The 22,615-nt window shown below is 36.2% G+C and overlaps 1 protein-coding gene across 2 annotated transcripts in view; it reads left to right on the forward strand.

Moving 5' to 3' along the window:
* Positions 1 to 6,257: 6,257 nt before the first annotated feature.
* Positions 6,258 to 22,615, forward strand: part of SYT14 (synaptotagmin 14) — a gene marked incomplete at its 3' end in the record, with an annotated part of 217,283 nt that continues 200,925 nt past the window's right edge. For both annotated transcript variants that reach the window (XM_082832664.1, XM_082832665.1), the window contains exon 1: positions 6,258 to 6,300. The remainder of the gene's footprint in view (positions 6,301 to 22,615) is intronic.

The raw sequence follows: 22,615 nt of genomic DNA on the forward strand, positions 1-22,615 counted from the left end.
GGCTTTCCTGGTGGCGCAGTGGTTGGGGGTCCGCCTGCTGATGCAGGGGGCGCGGGTTCGTGCCCCGGTCTGGGAGGATCCCACGTGCCGCAGAGCGGCTGGGCGCGTGAGCCATGGCCGCTGAGCCTGCGCGTCTGGAGCCTGTGCTCCGCAACGGGAGAGGCCGCAGCGGTGAGAGGCCCGCGTACCGCAAAAAAAAAAACCCCAAAAAAACACAAAGCCATTTGAAATGTGGAATTAAAAAACCCAATACAGGACTTCCCTGGCAGTCCAGTGGTTAAGACTCCGTGCTTCCACTGCAGGGGACATGGGTTCAATCCTTGGTCAGGGAGCTAAGATCCTGCATGCTGCACAGCCAAAAAAAAAAATAAAATAAATAAAGGACCAATTTAAAAAAAACAATACAAACATGTATTATTAGTCTTGAGGGAGAACATCACACTCCTTTCCTTCTTTCCATTCTATTGTTAAAGCTATATCATTACAATGTATACAGGGGATAATATAATTAGAAAGTCCTACCTGTCAGTCTGTGGCTGACTAAGGCAATTTACTGAACAGTTTATATTTGGAAGATTTAGAGTTCAGTTTAAGCAGTGATGTTCCTAGAAGAGATCCTTTGGCTTTCGGCAGGAATAAAATTTCTAATATTTCACAGAGATTTATGACATGTTTGTATATTAGGTAGATTTGTTCACAGTACTTTTGAGTAATTTACAGTTTATTTTAGGTTCCTTTTCTAACTCATTAAACAAAATTAGAAAAAAGTAGGGAACACTAGAGAAATATCTGTATTAAGGAGCATTTCACTTTTTGAAATTTTAAGTAGTATTAGAATGCAACAGTGTATGCCAGTGTGGAAAGCAGAGAGAATCAAGTATTGGCTTATTTATACAATTTGTTGAGTAATACTGTTGGCATTGTTGCTTTCTTTAAAATGACTATAATGTTTGTCCATAGTGTGTGTGTAGTAGTAGAGTAGATTGTCTTCATGGATTTGATTTCCATTCAGCTGACGTTCATTCTTACCTCCACCCTCCCCAGATCCTCACTTGTTAATACTTAATGTGAACATGCATGTAGAGATAACATAAGGCTGATCAAACTACTGTAAATAAAAACATTCCAAGTTTTTGAGTAAAATGAATATTCACATATTTTATATGTATATGTAGTAAAAATTTTAATTGAAACCTAACAAATTGGAATCCCTGATTTTTCACTTTTTAGGAGGAAGAAATAGTGACAACACAGCAAGCTGTTATTAGGAATTTATTTAAAAACAAACTTTTAGGATCGATATGTGTATTCAGTAGTTTCCTATTTTCACATTTTAGGGCTGTTATTAGAATTGATATTGAGTCGTCAAAAGATGGAGGATTTTAATGAAATATTAAATTATGTTCAGTATTCTGAGCTTACTGATGCAATAATGAATATTAGTAGCTTTAAAAAATGATCTGGTGCAGTAGTGGGAAAAAAAGGTATTCTCAGTTAAATAGAAAATTAAGTAGACTACCTTCTTGTGAGCATATACTTCTTCAAGGTTTTATGGTAATAATGAGCTTCTAAGAGTCAAAAACATAATTAACAAAAAAACTGAATTGAGTGGTCAAAAGTGGGAAAAATGGATTACGTTTGTGAACAGTAAATTTACTTTATAAGGTAAAACTTATACCTGTTAGAAAAATTATTGAATAAATTTATAGGAACTTGTATGGCTCAAAAGAAAAACTGTATTTACTATGCTGTGCAAACCATGATCTTTCACAACACTGGGACAACACTGGGGACTAAAATTGGTGTTATTCCTTGAATGACTTAAATAGGGAGAAATTAAAAAGTGTCTAGAGATTAGGGACTGTAGTCTAAATGGGTTAAGTTGGTTGGGAGGAGTTGGCAACATTAATAGGAAATATTTAAAGTTTTATGCCTATTATGGAAATATAGGTATCTGCTGAAGAATTAGCTATAATAATTTATTAATGTGAGCTAGACATGAATTAAAAGGCTGTGGCTACTTTAATGCATGTTTTTTGGAGAGAAATCTTTAGATGAGAAGGAATTTAAGATAGTTCTAAAGTAGTCTTGCAGTGTTTGACTTAGAAGAAATTGATAGAAGAATAGAAGCTGTAAATTGTAGTGATTTAGGCTAATGGTCAAAGTAAAAGTGGCGGAAAAAATAAAGTCAGTTTTAAAAAAGTTTCATTTTAAAGGAACCAAATGTTTGGGTTTAATTTCGTTTTTGTATACCTGGGCGTATTTTGATGGGAATATAACATCACTACATATTTTCCTTCTGTAGACATGTGAAAAGTACATACATACTTTATAATATCTATCCCTTCCCCTCTAAAGCGAATTGCTGGTTCCCAGGCACACTTTTAAGTATGTGCACATTCATATACAAACATACACATGCACGCATTCACAGCACACATGTGTGAACCCACACACATCTATGTCCTCTTGTACCCTGACTTATTCCAATTGTAGAGGATTAGTTTATATTATGCTCCTACATGGGTTTGCCTGAGGGAAAAGATGGTAACTTTGACTAAGCTTGTCAATTTCTGTTTCCCATTTCCATGTTGCTGAGATGATTATTTCAAGACAATGCTAGTATTATCTCTAAAAATAGTTTTGAGAAATTCACTTTTATTTAAATTACCTTAAAGAATTAGAAAACAATATAATAATTTTCATAAAAATGAAGAAATATCAATGTTTACTTTTTCACTCTATTAAACCTAGTATTCCGATTACTTTTTTCTGACAATTAAATAGTGACAGCTAGTGACTGGGCAACATCACTTAACCTTTAGTGCCTTGGTTTGTTTATCTATAATGAACAAGACAAATTTATTTCTGAATTTTAGTCATTTTATATTCAGTCATTTTAATATGATTTCCAGGTCTTTATTATAATGTCTTTGAAGTAAATTTGGTATGTGAAAAATTATATTTATATGAGTTCATTTTGACTATTCATTTTAGTGGAAAACTCATCTTACTCTGAAGAGATTGACTAATTGATTATGTAAATAATCGTTCCTTCAAATTGGTTCAGCCATTACAGAAAACAATATGGAGTTTCCTCAGAAAATTACAAATAGAACTACTATATGATCCAGCAGTCCCACTCCTGGGTAGATATCCAAAGGAAATGAAAACAGTATATCGAAGAAATGCATGCACTGCCATGATTATTGTAGCATTATTCACAATAGCCAAGATTGGAAACAGCCTAAGTGTCTGTCAGCAGATGAATGGCTAAAGAAGATTTGAGATACACACGCACACATATGCACACACATGTATATGTATACATACAGTGGAATGTTATTTAGCTATGGGTAAGAAGGAAATCCTTCCATTTGTGACAAAATGAATGGACCTTACAGGCATTATGCCAAGTCAGAGGAAGACAAACATATGATAACACTTATGTGTAGATTCTGAAAAAGCTGAACTCATAAAATAAAAACAGAATAGAAGGGTGGTTACCAGGGGCTGGAGGGTGGGGAAATGGGGAGATGTTGTATAAGGGCAACTCACAACCAGTTGATAAATAAGTCCTGGAGATCTAATGCACAGCATAGTGTAATAATGTGTATAAACTTCAAAGTCGCTAAGAGACTAGATCTTAATTGTTCCCACCACAAAAAAGAAAAGATAATCATGTGACACGATAGAGGTATTAGCTTACACTAAAGTCTTATGGCAGTATGTGAGAGTATCAGATCAACACGTTGTACACCTTAAACTGTGTTCTATGGCAGTTTATCTCAGTAAGAACAAAAAATAATGATTCCCCTGTGTATTGGATATACATACTTGATTATCACCATGATATACACTTTACATATCTTAAAATTTTTTATGTCGGTTATACCTCAAAAAGCTGAAGTTTAAAAAGTCAGTAATCATTCTGCTTGTGCATTACACTCTTAAAATCAGTAAACCACTTTCAGATTACCACCATATCTAAGTCAGGATATGCCTGCTGTGACTTGCCTTTTGCTTACAAATCTGACGTTTCTCTTGTAAACTTTTCAGATTACTTTTAGAAAGTTTTGAAAAAGGCATAAAATTTGTACATAGTTCACTGTATCTCAGATTGAAGAAGTGTTGAAGCCTTTTGATTCCCAAACATGTACCTTAAAAATATACATTTAACCTATGCAATGCATATTTTTTTCCTTACTCTCTTTCTCATCTTAGGAAGGGTTGAGGATAAAAAGAATATTGATTTTATTGTTTGATAATAATGTTTATTTAACTTTTTGTGTTTCCTCTTTTGTACTTTTAAAAGTAAGTTTTCCCCTCCCAAATTTTACTTTATTGTCTGACATTTACCTATTTTTAATATTCCTTTTAATTTCAGTAATAAGAGTGATTGCTCTTGAGTTAGACATGTACATCAGTGAAATCTCACTTGTTGGTTAGAATTTTCAGAACAAATATCGAGAAGAGTAGAGCTCAATATTAGTTGCTTTTCCTAATTATGTGATTTTTGTGCATACTTTGGCAAATGTAATTGTCAATTGACTATAAATTTAAAATATAGTAATTATTTGACTTTTTATTTATAAAATTCTTTCATTTGATATAGATAAATTGAGTACTTTTAAAAGTGGGAGTTAGCTTTCATTGTCATTTGCAGTTTTGAGAAAAGTTTAGACTACAGTAGTTTTTGTTATTGTTAATACTGAGCCTTGTAAAAATGATGCAGTTATAGTGAAGATTAGGTGTGAGAGTAAAACCTAACAAATTTATATTACATATGCGGAAGTCTAGTTTCAATTACAGGCTTTAAAAAGTGCAGGCTTGTTACATGAATTAAGTACATGACTCAAACTAAGTTATAAGTGTTACCATCTGGAGAATAGGTCTTAATGACTATGTAAGAACTGTTTCTAAGTAGCCTATGAAAACATCAGTGATGGTGTCAATATACATTATAGTTATGTTGTTATTATGTGGTTCTTCTAAATTCCTTGAAAGTAGTTTCTTCTTAAAATTTGGTAAATATTCCCCTTCCTGCCATTTGACTAGTTTCTCACTTTTAAAGATAAGGTGGTATATAGGTATAGTTCATTCTACCCCTTCAGCAACCGATCAGTGATTACTCATTGGTAATATTCCAGTTGATAAGGTTTCACTGTGTTTATACTGAGGTTTGCTGAATAATAATTCTTTTATAATCATAACTTTATGTTACGTGTTTCTTGCTAAGTCTGTCTTCCTGATAACAGTGATTAGTCTGTATTGTTGATAATAAAGAAGCAACGGCATTGTTACAGCCAAGTTAGAATGTAGCTCTAACCTACTTTAGTGATAGAAATACTGTTTTCTAGTTTTTTAGCTTGCTTCCTGGATGACCTACTTTTTTTTTCGTGGATATCATGGTTTTTATTTCTCATGTTATTGCTGTAAGCTATTTCTGTTTCTTATAAAGTAACTGTTCATAATAAGCTTCTATAATGAGGTAAGATGATGAAATTATTTAATATTTTTATTATGCAAAGCTTAAACATAATTTTCAGCATAATTATAAGGTTATGCATGTATAGAACACTACAGAATTTTATTCAGCTTACATTCATTTCAGGTAGTGGCACTATGTTTCAGAGTGAAGGAAATACCTATTTTTATGGTAACAAGTAACATTACTCTTATGATAGCGAATGTAATTTTTGATAATGATTAAGATAAAGTATATTTTGGTTAAATTTGTCAGTTTTATCATCATAGTACTTATAAAATTTGTCTTATAGATTTATAAGAGTGGGTAGGTGGAGAATGGGGAAAGATCACAATATGAGTATATGTGATAAAATGCAAATAGTGCCTTTAAGGAGTTGACCCTTCCATGATAACTTACCTGTATATATTAAGGCTCAGATACAAAAGTGGGTCTTCCTTGCATCGTTTCCTTCTAGATGATGTAAAGAGGTGCTTAGGAAATGGTGCTATGATTTCCGCTCTTGAGAAGCTTGCCATTTGAAATAAAATACTCGAGTGGAGCTTCCTTATTCCAGGACTTTATAAGACCTTGATTTATGGGTTCAGGAAGATTCTGCGTATCAGATTTATCATATTTGTATAGGTAAGTTTAAAGAGAAGAATTAGGAAACGTTTTTATGAGCCCATTTCTAGAAGCTAATTTGAAACATTGTAACAGTCTTTGTAACAGTCAAACTCAGGTTATGATCTGGTTTTAATTTCTAACAAAAATTTTCTTAACAGGTGGAGAAAGAACCTGTGGAGTACATGAACTTATCTGTATTAGAAAAGGTGAGTCAGTGCTCTGCATGGATATTTAAATACAAAATGAACACTTCACAGTGTATGATACATTGTATTACAATGGCAGATAATTTGGACTTACAGAGTATAAAATTTAATAAATATTATCGTTTGTTATTTGTATTGTAGACTTAACCATTCATCAAGTACATACTGCTTATTATGTGGTTATCGAGAGTTGTTACTTTATATTTAGTTTTCATGGGCTGATAAAGCCTGGTTTCTAGCATATTGGTTATCAGATGTGGTGAAGAGGCAAAGAATGGAGGGTATGATTTTTGTTCCCTTTCAGAATCTGGAATCTGAGTGCATGCTGATCTCCCATTGACTTCTGTTCTATTACTGTACCCCATCAGAGAGATGTGAGGAGTTGGTTGAAATTCAAATCGGGAACATGTCCAAAGACCACAACATCTTTTGACACCAACAACTGTCTATGCTTCCTTAGAAGGAGCCACCTGGCAACTGGGTGGTTGAACAAGGTGGCCCCAGGAAAGGTAATTCAGTTATTAGGTGGGAGGCAAGGAATCAGGTATTCTCTAGATTTGGAAGAATCAGGAAAACCTTGGGAGTCCCCACACTCCTAAGCAGTCACACCTGTGACAGGGTGTGAAGCAAGGGGAGGTCAGGGGAAGAAATCTTCATAAATGTACTACTCTTTTCTCTTTTTAAACTTGGGGGACTTTCCTTTTCTTACGTCTTTCTTGAAAACCGAGTTGGCCCTCCTGAGTCTGGCCAGCTAGCAGCACTCCTTGCCCTAACATTTCACCCTAAGGAGGTTTGAGACGATGTCAGTATTTGTGGTACGTGGGTATGATTGACATACCAGGGAATGTCAGCATACTTTTAGGAAGTCTTCAACAGGTCTGAAAAGCCTCAGCTTCTTTAGAGTTGAGTAAAAGGTTTTTAATTCTTTTTTAGGTGAATTTGGCGTAATCATGCTAGTTTGTCTATGTGTCACTGCCTTTGATTGCTGTTCATTTAAAAATTGTCTCCTTCCTGTATTAAAGTGTAATCTATCTATATGTCTGGTACCACAAAAGAGAAAATTGAAGTCAGTTCCCTGAAATCTCAAATTTAGGATTGTGGAGATGGGGGAGAGAGGGGACAAATTATATGTTGTTTTCTTTGTCTATGTAAACATTTTTAGTCTTCAACTATAACATATTAATCCATATTTGCTCAAATGTTTTAGATAATTTTATAGTTACTACCTTGTCCCAGGAAAACTTTTTAAAACACAGAACTTACTTGGACAGGAAAAGGCACCGTACAAATCAGTTGAAATCAAAAACTATAAAACTGTGGTCAGATGAAGAGAGAATCAGGACAAGAGTAGAGATAGCTAGAGGGGAGGAAAATAAAATGTGTGGAGGGCTTTTCGTGGCTACAAGGGGAACAGAAAGCTACAATGGAGAAAATAGTGTAGGTAGTGACAGATGATGATCTGAACACACACCTTTTTATTATGGCTCTTCTTGCTGTTCTTTATTGCCATCTCCATTCGTATCCAGGTGGTTCTCCGACCATGCCTTGCCCAGATTTCTCTGTATTAGTCCAGCTTGTTCACTTGTTCCAATTTCCTAAAGAATTTAAAATCTGTGATTAAAATTTTAAAAATCGTCACAGTGCAGCTATGCAATGGAAAAGTCTCTGAATCTATGTGTATCCCCTCAGCATTCAGTGTCCTCTTCTAGTGGAAGTTCCATAAGTATTTGAATATTTTAAAAATGAATGCTCAGAGCTAAAGCTTTTGCATTTTATTTTTTATTTAAAAAAATTAAAAAAAATTTTTTTTTTTTGGCTGCACTGCGTGACATGTGGAATCTTAGTTCCTCAACTAGGTATTGAACCTGCGCCTCTGCATTGGAAGCACGGAGTCTTAACCACTGGGCCACCAGGGAAGTCCCTAAAGCTTTTGCATTTTAAACTGGACTTTCAAAGAGTAGAGCCTATGAAGGTTATATCAAGTGGAATAATTGTAATTAGTATCAATGGTTCTGGCAAGATGACATCTCTAACATTATGTTCAACTTGTTTTTACCTGTTTGGCTGTTCTCTGTCTCCTTTGCTGGCTTCTCTCCGTCAGACCTGTAAATGTTGGAACATACCAGAGTTGGGTCCTGGGCTTGCTTCGTCTTTCCATCTATTCTTTCTGTTTAATTTTATTTGGTTCTGTTGTTTTAAATGCCATACAGATTTATAAATCTGGCTCTGAGCTGTCCTTGAGCTTCCTGCTCTTATATCAAACTACTTACTTGATATTTCTATCTGGATGTCTGTTAGAATAAAAACTTGGCGTGTCTAAAATGCAAATCTCGATTTTCTCACGTGAATCTATACCTTCCTCACTCTTGTCCATCTCAGCTAATAAACAGAACAGTCTACCCAGTTGCTCAAGTCCCAACTTAAGAATCATCATATTTCTCTCTTTCTTTTATCTTCTGTATTTAATTTATTATTATTAGCAAGTTTTGTCAATTCTACTTTCAAAATATATTTTGAATCTATCCTCTTTTTTCCTTCCTGCTGTTATCATCATAGTCTGTGTCCTTATCTTCTCTTGCTCACACTACTGTAATGGTTTTCTAACAGTTCCCTTACTTACACTCTTATCTCCTTTCAGTGATCCTTTTAAATGTTTACATTTAAATGTTTACATTGGAATCAGGTCACATCACTTTGCTGATTGGAATTCTTCTGTGGATTCCCGCTATACCTAGAATAAAATCAGAGTGCCTTACCCTGATCTACAAAGCCTTATGTTATAACATCAACTCAGAAGTCTCATCTGTAAATCCTCAAAATGTCATCTAAATTTCATCAACTCAGAAGTCACATCATCTAAATCATTTACATCAGGTATGGGTGAAACACTGGCTATGATCCATCCTGGTTCAGAATTCCTCTCCATCTCTAGACATGTGAAACTAGCAAATATGTTACCTGTACTTCAAATACAATGATGGAACAGGATAACAGTTACAGACATTTCCACCCCAAAGGTGGTAAAATGGAGAGAAGAGAGGAGTCACTGCTACCAAGCAGTTTTGAAATCCAATTGGGAAAAATATATTCGGTTTCAAGGCCTGGAAATAATACTCTGTTGCTCTTGGCCCTGAGGTCTGAGGCTCCACTCTCAGAACTTAAGACTCTACCCTTGGAGTCCTCCTTCCTTTTTCAGGAAAGGTGGTGTATATCTGCACCTGAGTATTTTTATCAGCCTGTTTCCTGTCTGTAGAATTTTGGTCTGTTTGTCTTCTTTCATTTTGTCCGCTCTTGTCCCTTTCAGTCTGAGGTGGTGGTGTTCTGCTGGTATAACAGTCTCAGGAAAGATTCTCGTGAGTCTTCTCTGTTCGTTATGTGGGTTCCTTCCATAAGACAAGACCCCCCTCCACATGTCTTTCCTGGATGATTCCATCTCTGTTTTTGGCTTCTGCCGGGACGGCTGAGGAGATCCATGAGTCACATGTCTAATCTCTTCCGAGAGCCCTCTGTGTCACTGAACGTTGTGACCTTTTGTTCATTTTGAGGCATGGGCAAAAGGTTGTCTAGCCACACTTTGGCTTTGTCTCCAGAACACACTTTCTTAACATTGAATCCCTGATTTTAGCATAATTTACAATCTGGGTAGGCTGAGGATTTTCCAAATCATCAAGTACTGGTTCCTTTTTGCTTAACAGTTCTTCCCTCACTTTATCTCGTTCCTCTCAAATTTAACCATAAGCAGCATGAAGAAACCCAGGCTGCACCTTCAGCACTTTGCTTGGAAATCTCCTCAGCTAAATATCCAAGTTTGTTGTTTACAAGTTCTACTTTCCATATAATTGTGGGACACGATTTAGCTAAGCTTTCTGTAACAAGCACCTCCTTTCCTCCAGTTTCCAATAACATGTTCTTATGTTCTTCATTTCCTTCTGCGCTCTCACCAGTAGCACCTTTAACATTTATATTTCTGCCAGTGGTCTGTTTATGACTATTTAGGTATTCTAGATCTAATACGATACGAATTTTCTGTACCACGCTCCTCATTTTCTTCTGAGTCCTCACTACCAGGGTCATTAACATCCATATTTCTACTAAAAGTCCGTTCAAGGCAATTTAGGCTTTTTCAGTTGTGCCCCTCAAAATTCTTCAAACTTCTTCCCATTACTTAATTTCAATTACTTAATCATAACAAATACCTAACTTCCTCATGGTTAGGTATTTGTTTTAGTGGCACCCCACTTTCAGTTACCGAAATCTGTGTTGGTTTCCTTCAGTTGCTGTAATAATTGGCCACAACTTTTGGTGGCTAAAACAACACAAATTTATGCTCTTACAGTTCTGGAGGTGAAAGTCCAAAGTCAGTTCCACTGGGCTGAGGGCAGACATTTCTTCTGGAGGCTTGAGGGGAGAATCTGTTTCCTCAACCTTTCCATCTTCTTGGGACCATGATCTGCCTTCCTTGGCCTGTGGACCCTTCCTCCAGTTCAAGGCATTTCACTTTGAACTCTGCCTCTGTTGATCCATGTAATGTTCTCCCACACCAGCTCTTTGAATGACTGATTCCTCTAGTTCTTTCCTTTGCAGTCACACATTCCCTACTGACATAAGTCTTAAGTCGCCCCCTCATCCTTTTTTATTCTTAATCTCAATGATATCACCCTCCTTATTTAATAACATCTATTTTAATTGGCAGTTATCACCTAAATAGTTATTAACTTTGGGGGGAGGAGCTGTATGTCTCCTCCATTACGATAAAAGCTCTAAGAGGGCATTAGTGTTGACGGACTTGTTGAGTGCTCTATCCCCAGTGCCTGAAAGAGCACAGGACATATGATAGATGTTATTGGAGTTAATAAATGAATGATTGAAGTGCATTTGGCTGAATTGATCCTGAATAATTTAATCTGATGCCTACTAGTTAGTTACAAGGTATTTATTATATACTTTCTTTATGCAAGCAAAATTCTAAATGTAATGACTGGTTAAAGAAACAGGGATTTCTTTTTTTCAGCGATATTTTGAACTTGATAATATAAAAATTTCTGCTGTAAAACACCCGAAACTGCTAGAGAAAATATAGCAAACATACCTTTAAATGTGTTTTTGAGCCCACAGAAAAGTTAGGGAACGCTCAGGGTTTAACAGTGTAGAAGGTTATTAGGGAAATGCAAATAAAGAGCACACTGAGATGCCATTTCACCCCCACTAGGATGGCTAATACCAAAAAGACAATAATAAATGTTGATGAATTATTATTAATCATTAAATAAAATTTTATTATAATGATTATTATGAGGTTATGGAACCTCATACATTCCTGGTGGGATTGTAAAATGGTGCAGCCACTTTGGAAAACAGTTCGGCACTTCCTCAAAAAGTTAAAAATAGAGTTACCAGGGCTTCCCTGGTGGCGCAGTGGTTGGGAGTCCGCCTGCCGATGCAGGGGACGCGGGTTCGTGTCCCGGTCTGGGAAGATCCCACGTGCCGCGGAGCGGCTGGGCCCGTGAGCCATGGCCGCTGAGCCTGCGCGCCCGGAGCCTGTGCTCCGCAATGGGAGAGGCCACAACAGTGAGAGGCCCGCGTACCGCAAAAAAAAAAAAAAAAAAAATAGAGTTACCAGATAATCCAGAAATTTTATTTCTAGGTACATACCCAAGAGAATTGAGAACATGTTTACACAAAAACCTGTATAGTAATAGTCGTAATGTCCTTATTCATAAGAATCAAACAGTAAAGCAGCCTAAATGTCCATGAACTGATGAATGGATAAACAAATGTGGTATATCCATACAATGGAATATTATTCAGCACTAAAAAGGAATGAGATATTGATTATGCTACAGCATGGATACACCTTGAAAACATTATAAGTAAAAGAAGATAGACATAAAATATGTATGATTCTATTTATGTGAATCACGTATTGTATGATTCAGTTTATATGAAGTGTCTAGAGTAGGTGAATCCAAAGAGACAGAAAATAGATTAGTGGTTGCAAGGGGCTGGGGGAAAGAGGGAATGGAGTGACTACTGATGGGTACAGAGTTTCTTTTTGGAGTGATGAAAATGTTCTGAAATTAGACAGTAGTAATGGTTGCACAGCTCTATGAATATACTAAAAACCACTGAACTGTACACTTCAAAAGGATATAATTTATGGTATGTGAACTTTATCTCATAAAGTTGTTATTAAAAAATAGCAGGAGCTGAAAATGAGAGCTGTAGATATATTTAGTGGCTTCTCACATGGTGGTCATAGATCTAACAGATAAGGTAGATGATGTATCACTTTTTTATGATCTAATCTTAGAAGTACGCACATGGTGCCACTTCTGCCACATTGGCATAAGCATTTACAAGCCTGCCAACATTCAAAGGGAGGAGACATAGGCCCTACTTCTTAATGGGAGTAGTGCCAAAGAATTTTGGGCCATTTTTAAGAAAATCAAAAAACCTTACATGCCTAAGTTAGAAGAGAATGAAAACTTATGAGATTAGTATTCAGTGCAAGAAGTTAGAGCTATCTCATAAGTTCAGAGAAAGTTGAAAGAAGGAAACACTAAGGGTAAAAGAGAATTAATGAAATAGAAACAGTTACAGTAAGAGGATCAAGAGAGCCGAAATGCTAGTACTTGCTTTTTTTTAGCTTTTAATATAAATTTATTTATTTACTTTTACATTCTTTTTTTGAATATTCTTTTCCATTATGGTTTATCACAGGATATTGAATATAGTTCCCTGTGGTATACATTAGGACCTTGTTGTTTATCCATTCTAAATGTAATAGTTTGCATCTACCAACCCCAAACTCCCAGTCCTTTCCTCTCCCTTCCCACCCCCTCTTGGCAACCACAAGTCTGTTCTCTATGTCTATGAATCTGTTTTTGTTTTGTAGATAGGTTCATTTGTGCCATATTTTGGATTCCACATATAAGTGATATCATATGGTATTTGTCTTTCTCTTTCTGACTGACTTCACATTTAGTATGATAATCTCTGATTGCATCCATTTTGCTGCAAATGGCATTATTTCATTCTTTTTTACGGCTGAGTAGTATTCCATTGTATATATGTACCACATCTTCTTTATCCATTCATTTGTCAATGGACATTTAGGTTGTTTCCATGTTTTGGCTATTGGGAATAGTGCTGCTGTGAACATAGGGGTGCATGTATCTTGTTGAATTACAGTTTTGTCCAGATATGTGCCCAGGAATGGGATTGCTGATCATATGGTAATTCTATTTTTAGTTTTCTGAGGAACCTCCATACTGTTTTCCATAGTGGCTGTACCAATTTACATTCCCACCAGCATTATAGGAGGGTTCTCTTTTCTCCACACCCCCTCCACTATTTATTATTTGTAGTCTTTTTGATGCTAGCCATTTTGACAGGTGTGAGCTGATACCTCACTGTGGTTTTGATACGCATTTCTGTAATAATTAACAGTGTTGAGCATCTTTTCATGTGCCTACTGGCTATCTGTATGTCTTCTTTGGAGAAATGTCTGTTAAGGTCTTCTGCCCATTTTTTGATTGGATTATTTGCTTTTTTGTTGTTGAGTTGTATGAGCTGTTTGTATATCTTGGAGATTAAGCCCCTGTCTGTTGCATCATTTGCAAATATTTTCTCCCATTCTGTAGGTTGTCTTTTCTTTTTTTTTTTTAATGGTTTCCTTTGCTGTGCAAAAGCTTGTAAGTTTGGTTAGGTCCCATTTGTTTATTTTTGTTTTTATTTGGGAGACTGACCTAAGAAAACATTGGTATGCAAAATGCTAGTAATTTGAAAAGGCTTATGAAATAGAAATATCTCCAGCATTGATAATTAAAACAATCAGACAGAAGCAACATGTAAATAATATTAGGCTTGTAAGAGGGGATATAATTGCAGTTACTAGTGAGCTTTCAAAAATCCTAAAAGTGTTAATGACTTTTTGATAGCAAAACTGAAGTCATAGATGAAATGGACAATTTCAGCGAAAAATATAATTTAAACTCATAGAGAAGTTGAATTAATCACTAATGATTTTTTCTGGCAACTACTTTCCAACCTTCAAAGAAAAAAGGAACCCAGTCTTATTAAAACTGTTTCAGAGACTAAGAAAAATGGAACATTACCCCAGATTACTTCATGAGACTAGAATATAACCTCAATACTCATTCAGACTAGTACAGTGTGCAAGAGGGAAATACATGCTAATCTTACTTAGAAATATGAATATAAGAATTAGCAAACCAAACCCAGCAATGTTTTGAGGAAGAAAACATACAGATGTATGACAAGTTGGTTCATCTCAAAATGTTGCATGGGAATCTACTGATACAGTTTACCATGTTAATCATGTGAGCACCTCAGTAGAAGCAGAAAAAGCATTTGATAAAATGTATTACTCATTTATAATAAAAGCTCTTAAACTAGGAATAGAAAGAAACTTCTTTAACCTAATGAAGGGTATCTGTCAAAAATAGATAATAAACTAAATATTAACGATGAAGCATTAGAAGCATGAATGTTGCTATCCAGCATCATGCTGGAGATCTTAGCCAGTATGGTAAGCCATGATGAAGAAACACAAAGTATAAGATTAAAAAGGAAGGGATAATGCTAATAGTATTCATAGGTGATGTTGATAATCAGTATCGGAAATCCAGAAGACTCTATAATCAAATTAATAGAATAAGAGTTCAGTAAATTTGATCAGTACAAGATCATTATATAAAAATCAGTTACATTCCTGTATAATAGGCAACAAACAATTAGAAAATGCAACAAAAGATCTCTTTTAGAGTATTATGAAATCTCTAAATATCCAGGAACAAAATGAACAAAAGTTGTGTATGGCTTTTATGCAGAAAACTAAAAAGGTTTATATACAGACTTAAAAGAAGAAATGTAAATGAAGAGATATATAATTTTTATGGGTAAAAATCAGCAGTATGTTTAAATTGGCAGTACTCCCCAAATTAATCTATGAATTCAGTGCAGTTCTAATCTAAATCCCATCAGGAATTTTCAGGGAGTGGACAAGTTAATTCTTAAATGTATATGATAGAGCAAATAGTCAAGAGGAACTAAGTTAGCTTTCAGGTAAGGAACGTGGGTGTGTGGTGGATATGTATTAATAAGATACTCACTTGGTTGCTTCTCAGAGACCAAGTGGCTAAACAAGAAAGGTTTACTTCTGTCTCATGTAAAAGTCCAAGCTGATAGGCAGGATGGAATTAGGTGATTATACTTGATGAGTTCCTTCTGTCTTGCTTTGATGTCTTTTAGATGTTGTCTTCCTTGGGATGTTTGAAGTTACCATGTCTACATGGCAATCCCCCAACAGGGAAAGGGAGAAGGTAGCTCTTTTTTAGGATGTGATTCAGGAGTTGCAAACACATAATTTTCACTCACATGTAAGTGGCCAGAACTTAGTCATGTGTTCATGTCTAGCTGCAAGGGAAGCTTAGAATAGTCCAGAGCAGAACAAGCAAAATCCAGAGGTTGATTCCATAACTAAAAGGAGGAGAGAGAGAATGGATATTGGAGGCAGTTAGCCATCTCTGCTTCAGGGATTTGTCCTGCTGATACCCAGAGCTGGTTGCAAAGTTACTGTAATTAAGATAGTATGGAATTGGCCCAGATACAGACAAATAGTCTAATCAGACACTATAGAGAGAACAGAAAGAGATACTCATTTACATGGAAATTTATGTAAAAGGTGATATCACAACTCAGTGGTGTAAGGTTGGATACTTATTAAATGATGCTGGGACAAATGGTTATCCATATGGGGGAAAAAAGTTGGTCTGTACCTCATGCTTTAAACTAAAGTTCTATTTGGATTAACTTTAAAACTTTTAGGAGAATATTTGGTATACAATATGATTTCAGTGTGGAAAACAAGTTCTTGAGTCACAGAAAGCAGAACCCAGAAGGAAAAGATTGATAAATTGTACCATTTTTAAATTTAAAACTTTTGTACCATAAGAGATACTGTAAGCAGAGGGGAAAAAAAGCAAGCCACAAAATGGGAGATGCTGTTTGCACTGCATATGGGCAATGAAAGTTAGAATTCAAACTACATAATGACTTCTGATATATTTTTAAATTTTACTAATGTATGTGTGCCAGGTGCTGTTAAAGGTGCTAGGAGTAGAGAACATAGAAATGGCTGCCCTCATGGAGCTTATTTTCTAGGGGAAGGAGACTAATAATAATTAAGTAATGTGTACACTATATTAGGCAGTGATAAGTGACATGGAGAAAGATAAATCATGGAAAGGGAATAGGGCTTGCGGCTTATCTCTTCAGGAATTTAGGGTGTTCACGGAAGGCCTTATTGAGAAGATTGAGAATGATTAGAGTGAAAGAAGTAAGCCATGCCAATATCTGAGGGAAGAGCATTCCAGGCAGAAGGAACAAGTGTAAAGACCCTGAGGCAGGAGTGTGCTTGGCTTGCCTGAAGAACAGAAAGAAGGCCAGTGTGTGGCTGGAACAGAGTAACAGAGAAAGGAATAGATAAAGCCAGACAAGTAATAAATAGAGGTCTAGGTTGTATAGGGTCTTGTAGGTCATGAAAGTATTCTGACATTACTGTAAATGAAGTGGGAAGCCATTAAGGGGTATTAATATATCTCAAGTTACATTTTTCTTTTTTTAATCATGAAAAATTTCAAACATACAGAAAAGGTAATAAAATAGTGAACCCATGTAGACTCCTCACCTAAATTCAACAATTATATTCATTTTCTATGTTTGCTGCAGCTATGCATACTTCTTAAGAGACCAACTTCGTAGATTTTAGAATGTCCCACATTCTGGATTTAATTGTCTATAAATAATATAGAAAAATATGTGATACATATATATGGTAAATGTAAGAAATGTATAACTTTTTTTCTACAAAAGGTGAAATATATGTATATTGTTTTATATCTTGCTTTTGTAAAAAAAACCTAACTTTACATCATAGAGTTGAATTCAAATTAGTAGGTAGAGATCTCTCTTAGTCCTCTTCCTGGCTGCATTGTGCCCTATTCTGTGAACATACAATAATCTATTTAACTAATTTCCTACCAGTGGAAATTGCTTTGTTTTAATATTTTTGCTGTTGGCATAATGTCGCAATGAATACTGTTGTACATTTGTTATTAGTGGTCTGTTTTTAAGTAGATTTATCTTAAAAATGCGATTGCTGAGTCAAAGAGTAATTCTTACACGATTGTATAGAAATTGCAAAATTCTTGTCCTTATACATTGTACCATTTTGCATTCCCACCAGAAATATATGAATTCACAGCTCTGTCAACAGAGTGTATCTTAAACTTGTGGATTTTTTTGTTAATCTGGTAAGTAAAAAATTGTAGTTCTGCGTCATTCAGATTTTCATTTCTCCTATAAGAGAGGTTGAGTATCTCTTTAACTTCTGTCTATAAAGTATATAAATGTTTGCATGGTATGATTTAAAGGACACTGGAAGAACCTGCTTCATCTGAAATGTTTTTCCTATCAGTATCCCATGGTCTCTCATCTCCTGACATTTGCTATAATTAGAGTCTATCTGATCTTTAGAAATTCATTTCAAAATGTATTATGTGGGTAGAGAAGATGGAGAGTTATTCCTTGGTCCTCTAGCATTTGAATCTAAACATATTACCATAGTGTATCAGATATTTCACTTTAATTGTGGAAAGTGGGAAATTATGGACCTGAAGGCATGATACCCAGGACCTTGTGGAGAAGGGGTTGGGTAGATGGGTGAAAAGCAGAAGTGGGACAGTCTAGGACGTTGTCCAGGATGGGTAGGTCATAGATGCCAAGGGCAATCTAAATAGAGGACACTAAAGAAAAACTGCATCTGTACTATAGTTTTACTGTAAGTTGCTTGGCATTGTCCCTATTTTTTCTCCATGTGTAGAGGAGACCCAAGCCTCCCTGGGTATTCTCATCCCTTTCTTGACTTAGGGTGAATAAAACAGTCTAAAATCTGAAGGGAAAGGCCATATTAGTAATATGGTCCTACCGGTTGTGTGGCACTGTAACCTCTCCGTCTCTGTCTCACCAACCCCTGAGTCTAAGGTCCTAGAGTTGCAGACAAGGGCTGGCTTTTCTTCCTTTCTTTTTCCTTTTTGAGTTGGCTTCTATTGCTATTTTATTATGTCTTCTATCCTCCAGTAGCATTTTGCTCTTTGGTGGAAGAGATGGTGTGAGTTTATGGGTTGCAGTGCCATGAAAGAGGTAGCAGTGGCAGGCAGGGATCCAGTTTTAGAGGTCCACATGTCAGCTTTCTCCTTGTGTAGTTGATGGAAACCAAAAGCCTATAGAAGGCCTGCTGGTTATGTAGGTAGGGGATTGAATTTCTTGTGTTACCTTCCTCTTGTGTGTCTATGTATTCTTGTATATTTAATTTGTTCAGCAAGTGGTTAAGTGCCAGGTCCTGTTCTAGGTACTGGAGATATTGTGGTGAATAAGACAACTTACCCGCTCTCCTGTAGCTTATATTCTTGGGGCTGATGGGAAACAGACAATAAACAAATGGGATTATTCTAGCTAACCATAAATGCTATTAAGAACAAACACAATGGTGAGTGAGAGAGAGAGAGAGAGAGAGAGAGAGAGAAAGTGTGTGTTTGTGTGTGTGTGTGTGTGTGTGTGTGGACAGGACTCTGAGGAGATAACGTTTAAGCTGATATCTACATGATGAGAAGGAGCTGGAGTGTGAAGGTCAGGGAAGGTCATAGTTAGAGAACAGGGAATGCAAGTGTTCTCAGGTGGAAACAAGGCTTGTCATGTCCAAGATGTTGAAAGAAGTATGGCTGGAAAAGTAGTGAGTGAGTAAGTGAGTGTGGAAAGTCTCACAAAATAAGATAGGAGAGATAGATGGTATCCAGATCCTGTATGGACTTATAGGCCATAGTAAGGGGTTTGTGCTTAGTTTGAAACACAATAGGGTGCTAAAAGAGGGTTTTAAGCAGGGGAGGGATGTGATTTGTTGGTAATACATGATCTGTAGGGGGTTAAACGTGGAAGTAAGGAGACCAGATAGGAAGCTGTTGAAATAGTCTAGGTAAGAAATGATGGGGCTTGGGTTATGACGTTAGTTGTGGAGAAGTTGAGAAATGCTTAGATTTAGGACGTGTTTTACAGGTAGAATTGACAAAACTTGAAAGATTAATATGGGCAGGGGGCGGAAGGGTAAGGGAGGAAGACTAAGAGGTTTTGGCATCACTTCTGAACGGTGGTGCTATTAAGTGAAATGGGAAAGACTGAGGGAGGAGCTGCTGGGGCAGGGGTGACGATGCACAGAAATCAGGAACTCTGTCTTGGGCACGTTAGCTCTGAGGTGCCTATTTATCGTAGATATCAGGAAGGCAGTTAGTTGGATATCTGGAGATCAGGAGAAAGGTCAGAGTAGGAGATAAATTTGGGGGTACGTGGTATTTAAAGCAGTGAGGCTAATTGAGATCACCCGGGAAGTGAGTTTAGATAGAGAAGAGAAGACCAAATACAGGATTAATGTGAATACAGATTTGCATGTAAACATTAAAAAGATGTTTATGTTGTAGTTGTTGAACATGAATAGTTTATTATCTTAATGAATTTGTTATCTTTGGAATTAATTTTAAAACACACACTTAATGGTTGTCTTGCATTCTGCCAGGGATAATTGTTTAATTTTCTCAACTAAAAGCATCATGCAGGAATAAATGTTCTCAGTCAGTTTTAATTTAGTGGTTCTTCTAGGGGTTGGGATTTTGACAATTAAAGAGTCGACAAGGTAACAAGCCATAGTTTGTATACTAAGTGAATAGGAATGGTATAGTTGAATTTCACCTTAAAGTGTTCTGTTACAAAGGAACTTGTGGTGTTGGTTTGTGTTAGATCCACTTTTAAAAGGGAAGCTGCAGCAAGTCTGAATTCAAGCAAAATTACGATGTATGTAACATTTGTCTTAATTATCTCTTTTCTTTAAAAGTTAAAGCTCTGATTATAAATCAAAGTAATGCTTCTTACATTGTGAATAAGAGCATTCTCTTAGCCCTTCCATCCTTTTCACCCAACCTACTCTCAGAGGCAAAGGCTCTTAACCCTTTTAGCTGTCTTTTTTCCTCCTTACCTTCATATTCTGAATAAAGTGTCTCTGTTTCTTGCTTTTGAAAATATTTAGGCATCTGCTGTTTTCCTGCTCTTGTAGGTAAAGAGTTAGTTCTGGTGGATTAGCATATTGGTTAGGTATATGGTTCTAGAATCAAGACTCATGGGTTCTAATACTGTCTTTATGCCACTTATTAACTGTTTGACCTTAGGTGGGTAACCTTATGTATCTCACTCTCCTCATCTATGAAATGGGATAACAGTATTGTCTTCCTTGTGTGTTGTTGTGAGGATTAAACTAGTTAATACATGTTAAGTGAATGTGAGTACATTTATTGAGTAAAACCAGTCAGTAAAAGTAAATAACAATAAATTCAATAATTTTAATCACTATGAAAATAATATTATTTCATCGTCTTCATGCAGTTGTCCACATCCCATTTCCGCTGTATAGTTGTATTTCAGTTTTCGTTTTCAGAATTTACATTTTTATGATCAATAATGTTTGCAGTAAAGGCTTATTACACAATAAAATTATATTTCCTTTTTTGTACAGCTTCACCTCTCCACTTAAGATACCCCTCTCTTTTTATTGTACACTTTTCAGGTACCCACCTCAACTCCTCATTAACCAGAGCTCAGAATCCTTGCTGATTTCTCTGTCATTAACATTTTACTTCTGCCACTACTCTTCCCTCCATGTTGACATATATCTCTTCTGTATCTTATGTCATTAGTTAATGTTTTTCTGCTTCCTTAGGAAGTAATTAGTAAGCATATTGTATTATTTAAGGTATTGTTAGCTGCTGTGTGAAGCAAACCCGAACAAACAATGACTTGAATATGATAAAGGTTTATTTCTCACTTGTCTAAATGAGGTGTATCAGGTTGCTACATCACACTCCTGAGCAGTGATTCAGGGATCCAGTCTTCTGTCTTGCGGCTCTGGCACCTTCATTGTGTAGTTTTGGAGGTTGCTGCATTCATCTGCATCAAGCAGGGGCTGTGGGAGAGGGAAGGGAAAGGAGGATTATGCCTAGGAGATGATTATGGACTAGGCCTGGCAGCAGTGCACATTCCCTCAGATTCATATCCCTTGTCAGTAATTCAGTCATGGCTACATCTAACCTCAAAACAGACTGGGAAATGTTAATGAACCAGTGAGCCCAAGAAGTACAGTGAGCTACATTCTCCCAGTTATCAATGAATCCACTCTAATGTGCCTACTTTTTCCAAGTCTTACATGTTCTGTTTATGTTAAGGGTAATCATCTGGGTAAATTCCCTCTAGATGTAGCTGTGTACTTTAAAGGTGTGACTTCAGTGAGAGAATTTCAGGCTAAGTAGAAGAGGAGATTGAAATGGACAGATAGAATAAGGGTCTTTTGTTGTATTTTGTTTTGGCAGAGAAGGGGTTCTGAATCCTCTGATTTTGTGATTCTTTGGTCTTTGCTGGACTCTATCCCATTTTGCTGCTTTTCCTCATCTCCACCCAGTTGCCAAAGGGCCTTCTCCCTTCTTGCCTTTTTCTGCTCCAGGAATTGAGTTACAAAGACCACCAGACCACCGGTTTAAATCATGCTTGCCTTGTCAGCTCCCATGTATTGATACTTTGAGGTTCCTTCCCTGTGCTCTAATCTACTCAATTATTTATTTATTTTTTATATTTTCAGATTTAGGGTGGGCTTATTTCTCTGACTGTAGTTTTAGGTCAGCCTTTGGCCCCCTTGTCGTCTTCTCCCTTCTGTCTTCTCAGCAGTTTTTCTTTTTCTTTGCTCATGACAAAGCCTTTCAGTGGGGTTGGAGCTGGGGTAGGGATGTGAGAGATTGTGCCCTATGATTTGTTAAGTTTTGTCTTTTTACTAACAGTTATTTTGAGGTTTCAGTATTCTCTGTATTCAAGTTATTCTGAGGACATGGCTTTTATATAGATTTACTTTTTACTTCCGGTTTTGTATAGTTTGGGGAGGACAAATTGGGAGGCATGGAGCTAGGCAGCTTCCATTTTTTGCAGATACTCAGAAATGTCTATGGTCTTTGAGCAAAAATTTTAATATTAATTTAGTCTGACTTCTAAATATTCTTTTTTCATTCTTTCTCCTTTTCTCTCTTTAGCACTCTTTGAGACTTTGGGGGGGAAATAATATATTACTTTCAAAAGTTTAAAGTCTTACCTTTTAAACCTTAAAGTCATATTTAAGTCATTAAAACAGATGAAATTAATTTTTTTACAT

Source organism: Leucopleurus acutus (assembly GCF_964270905.1).
Source record: "Leucopleurus acutus genome assembly, chromosome: 2".
Lineage (NCBI taxonomy): Eukaryota > Metazoa > Chordata > Mammalia > Artiodactyla > Delphinidae > Leucopleurus > Leucopleurus acutus.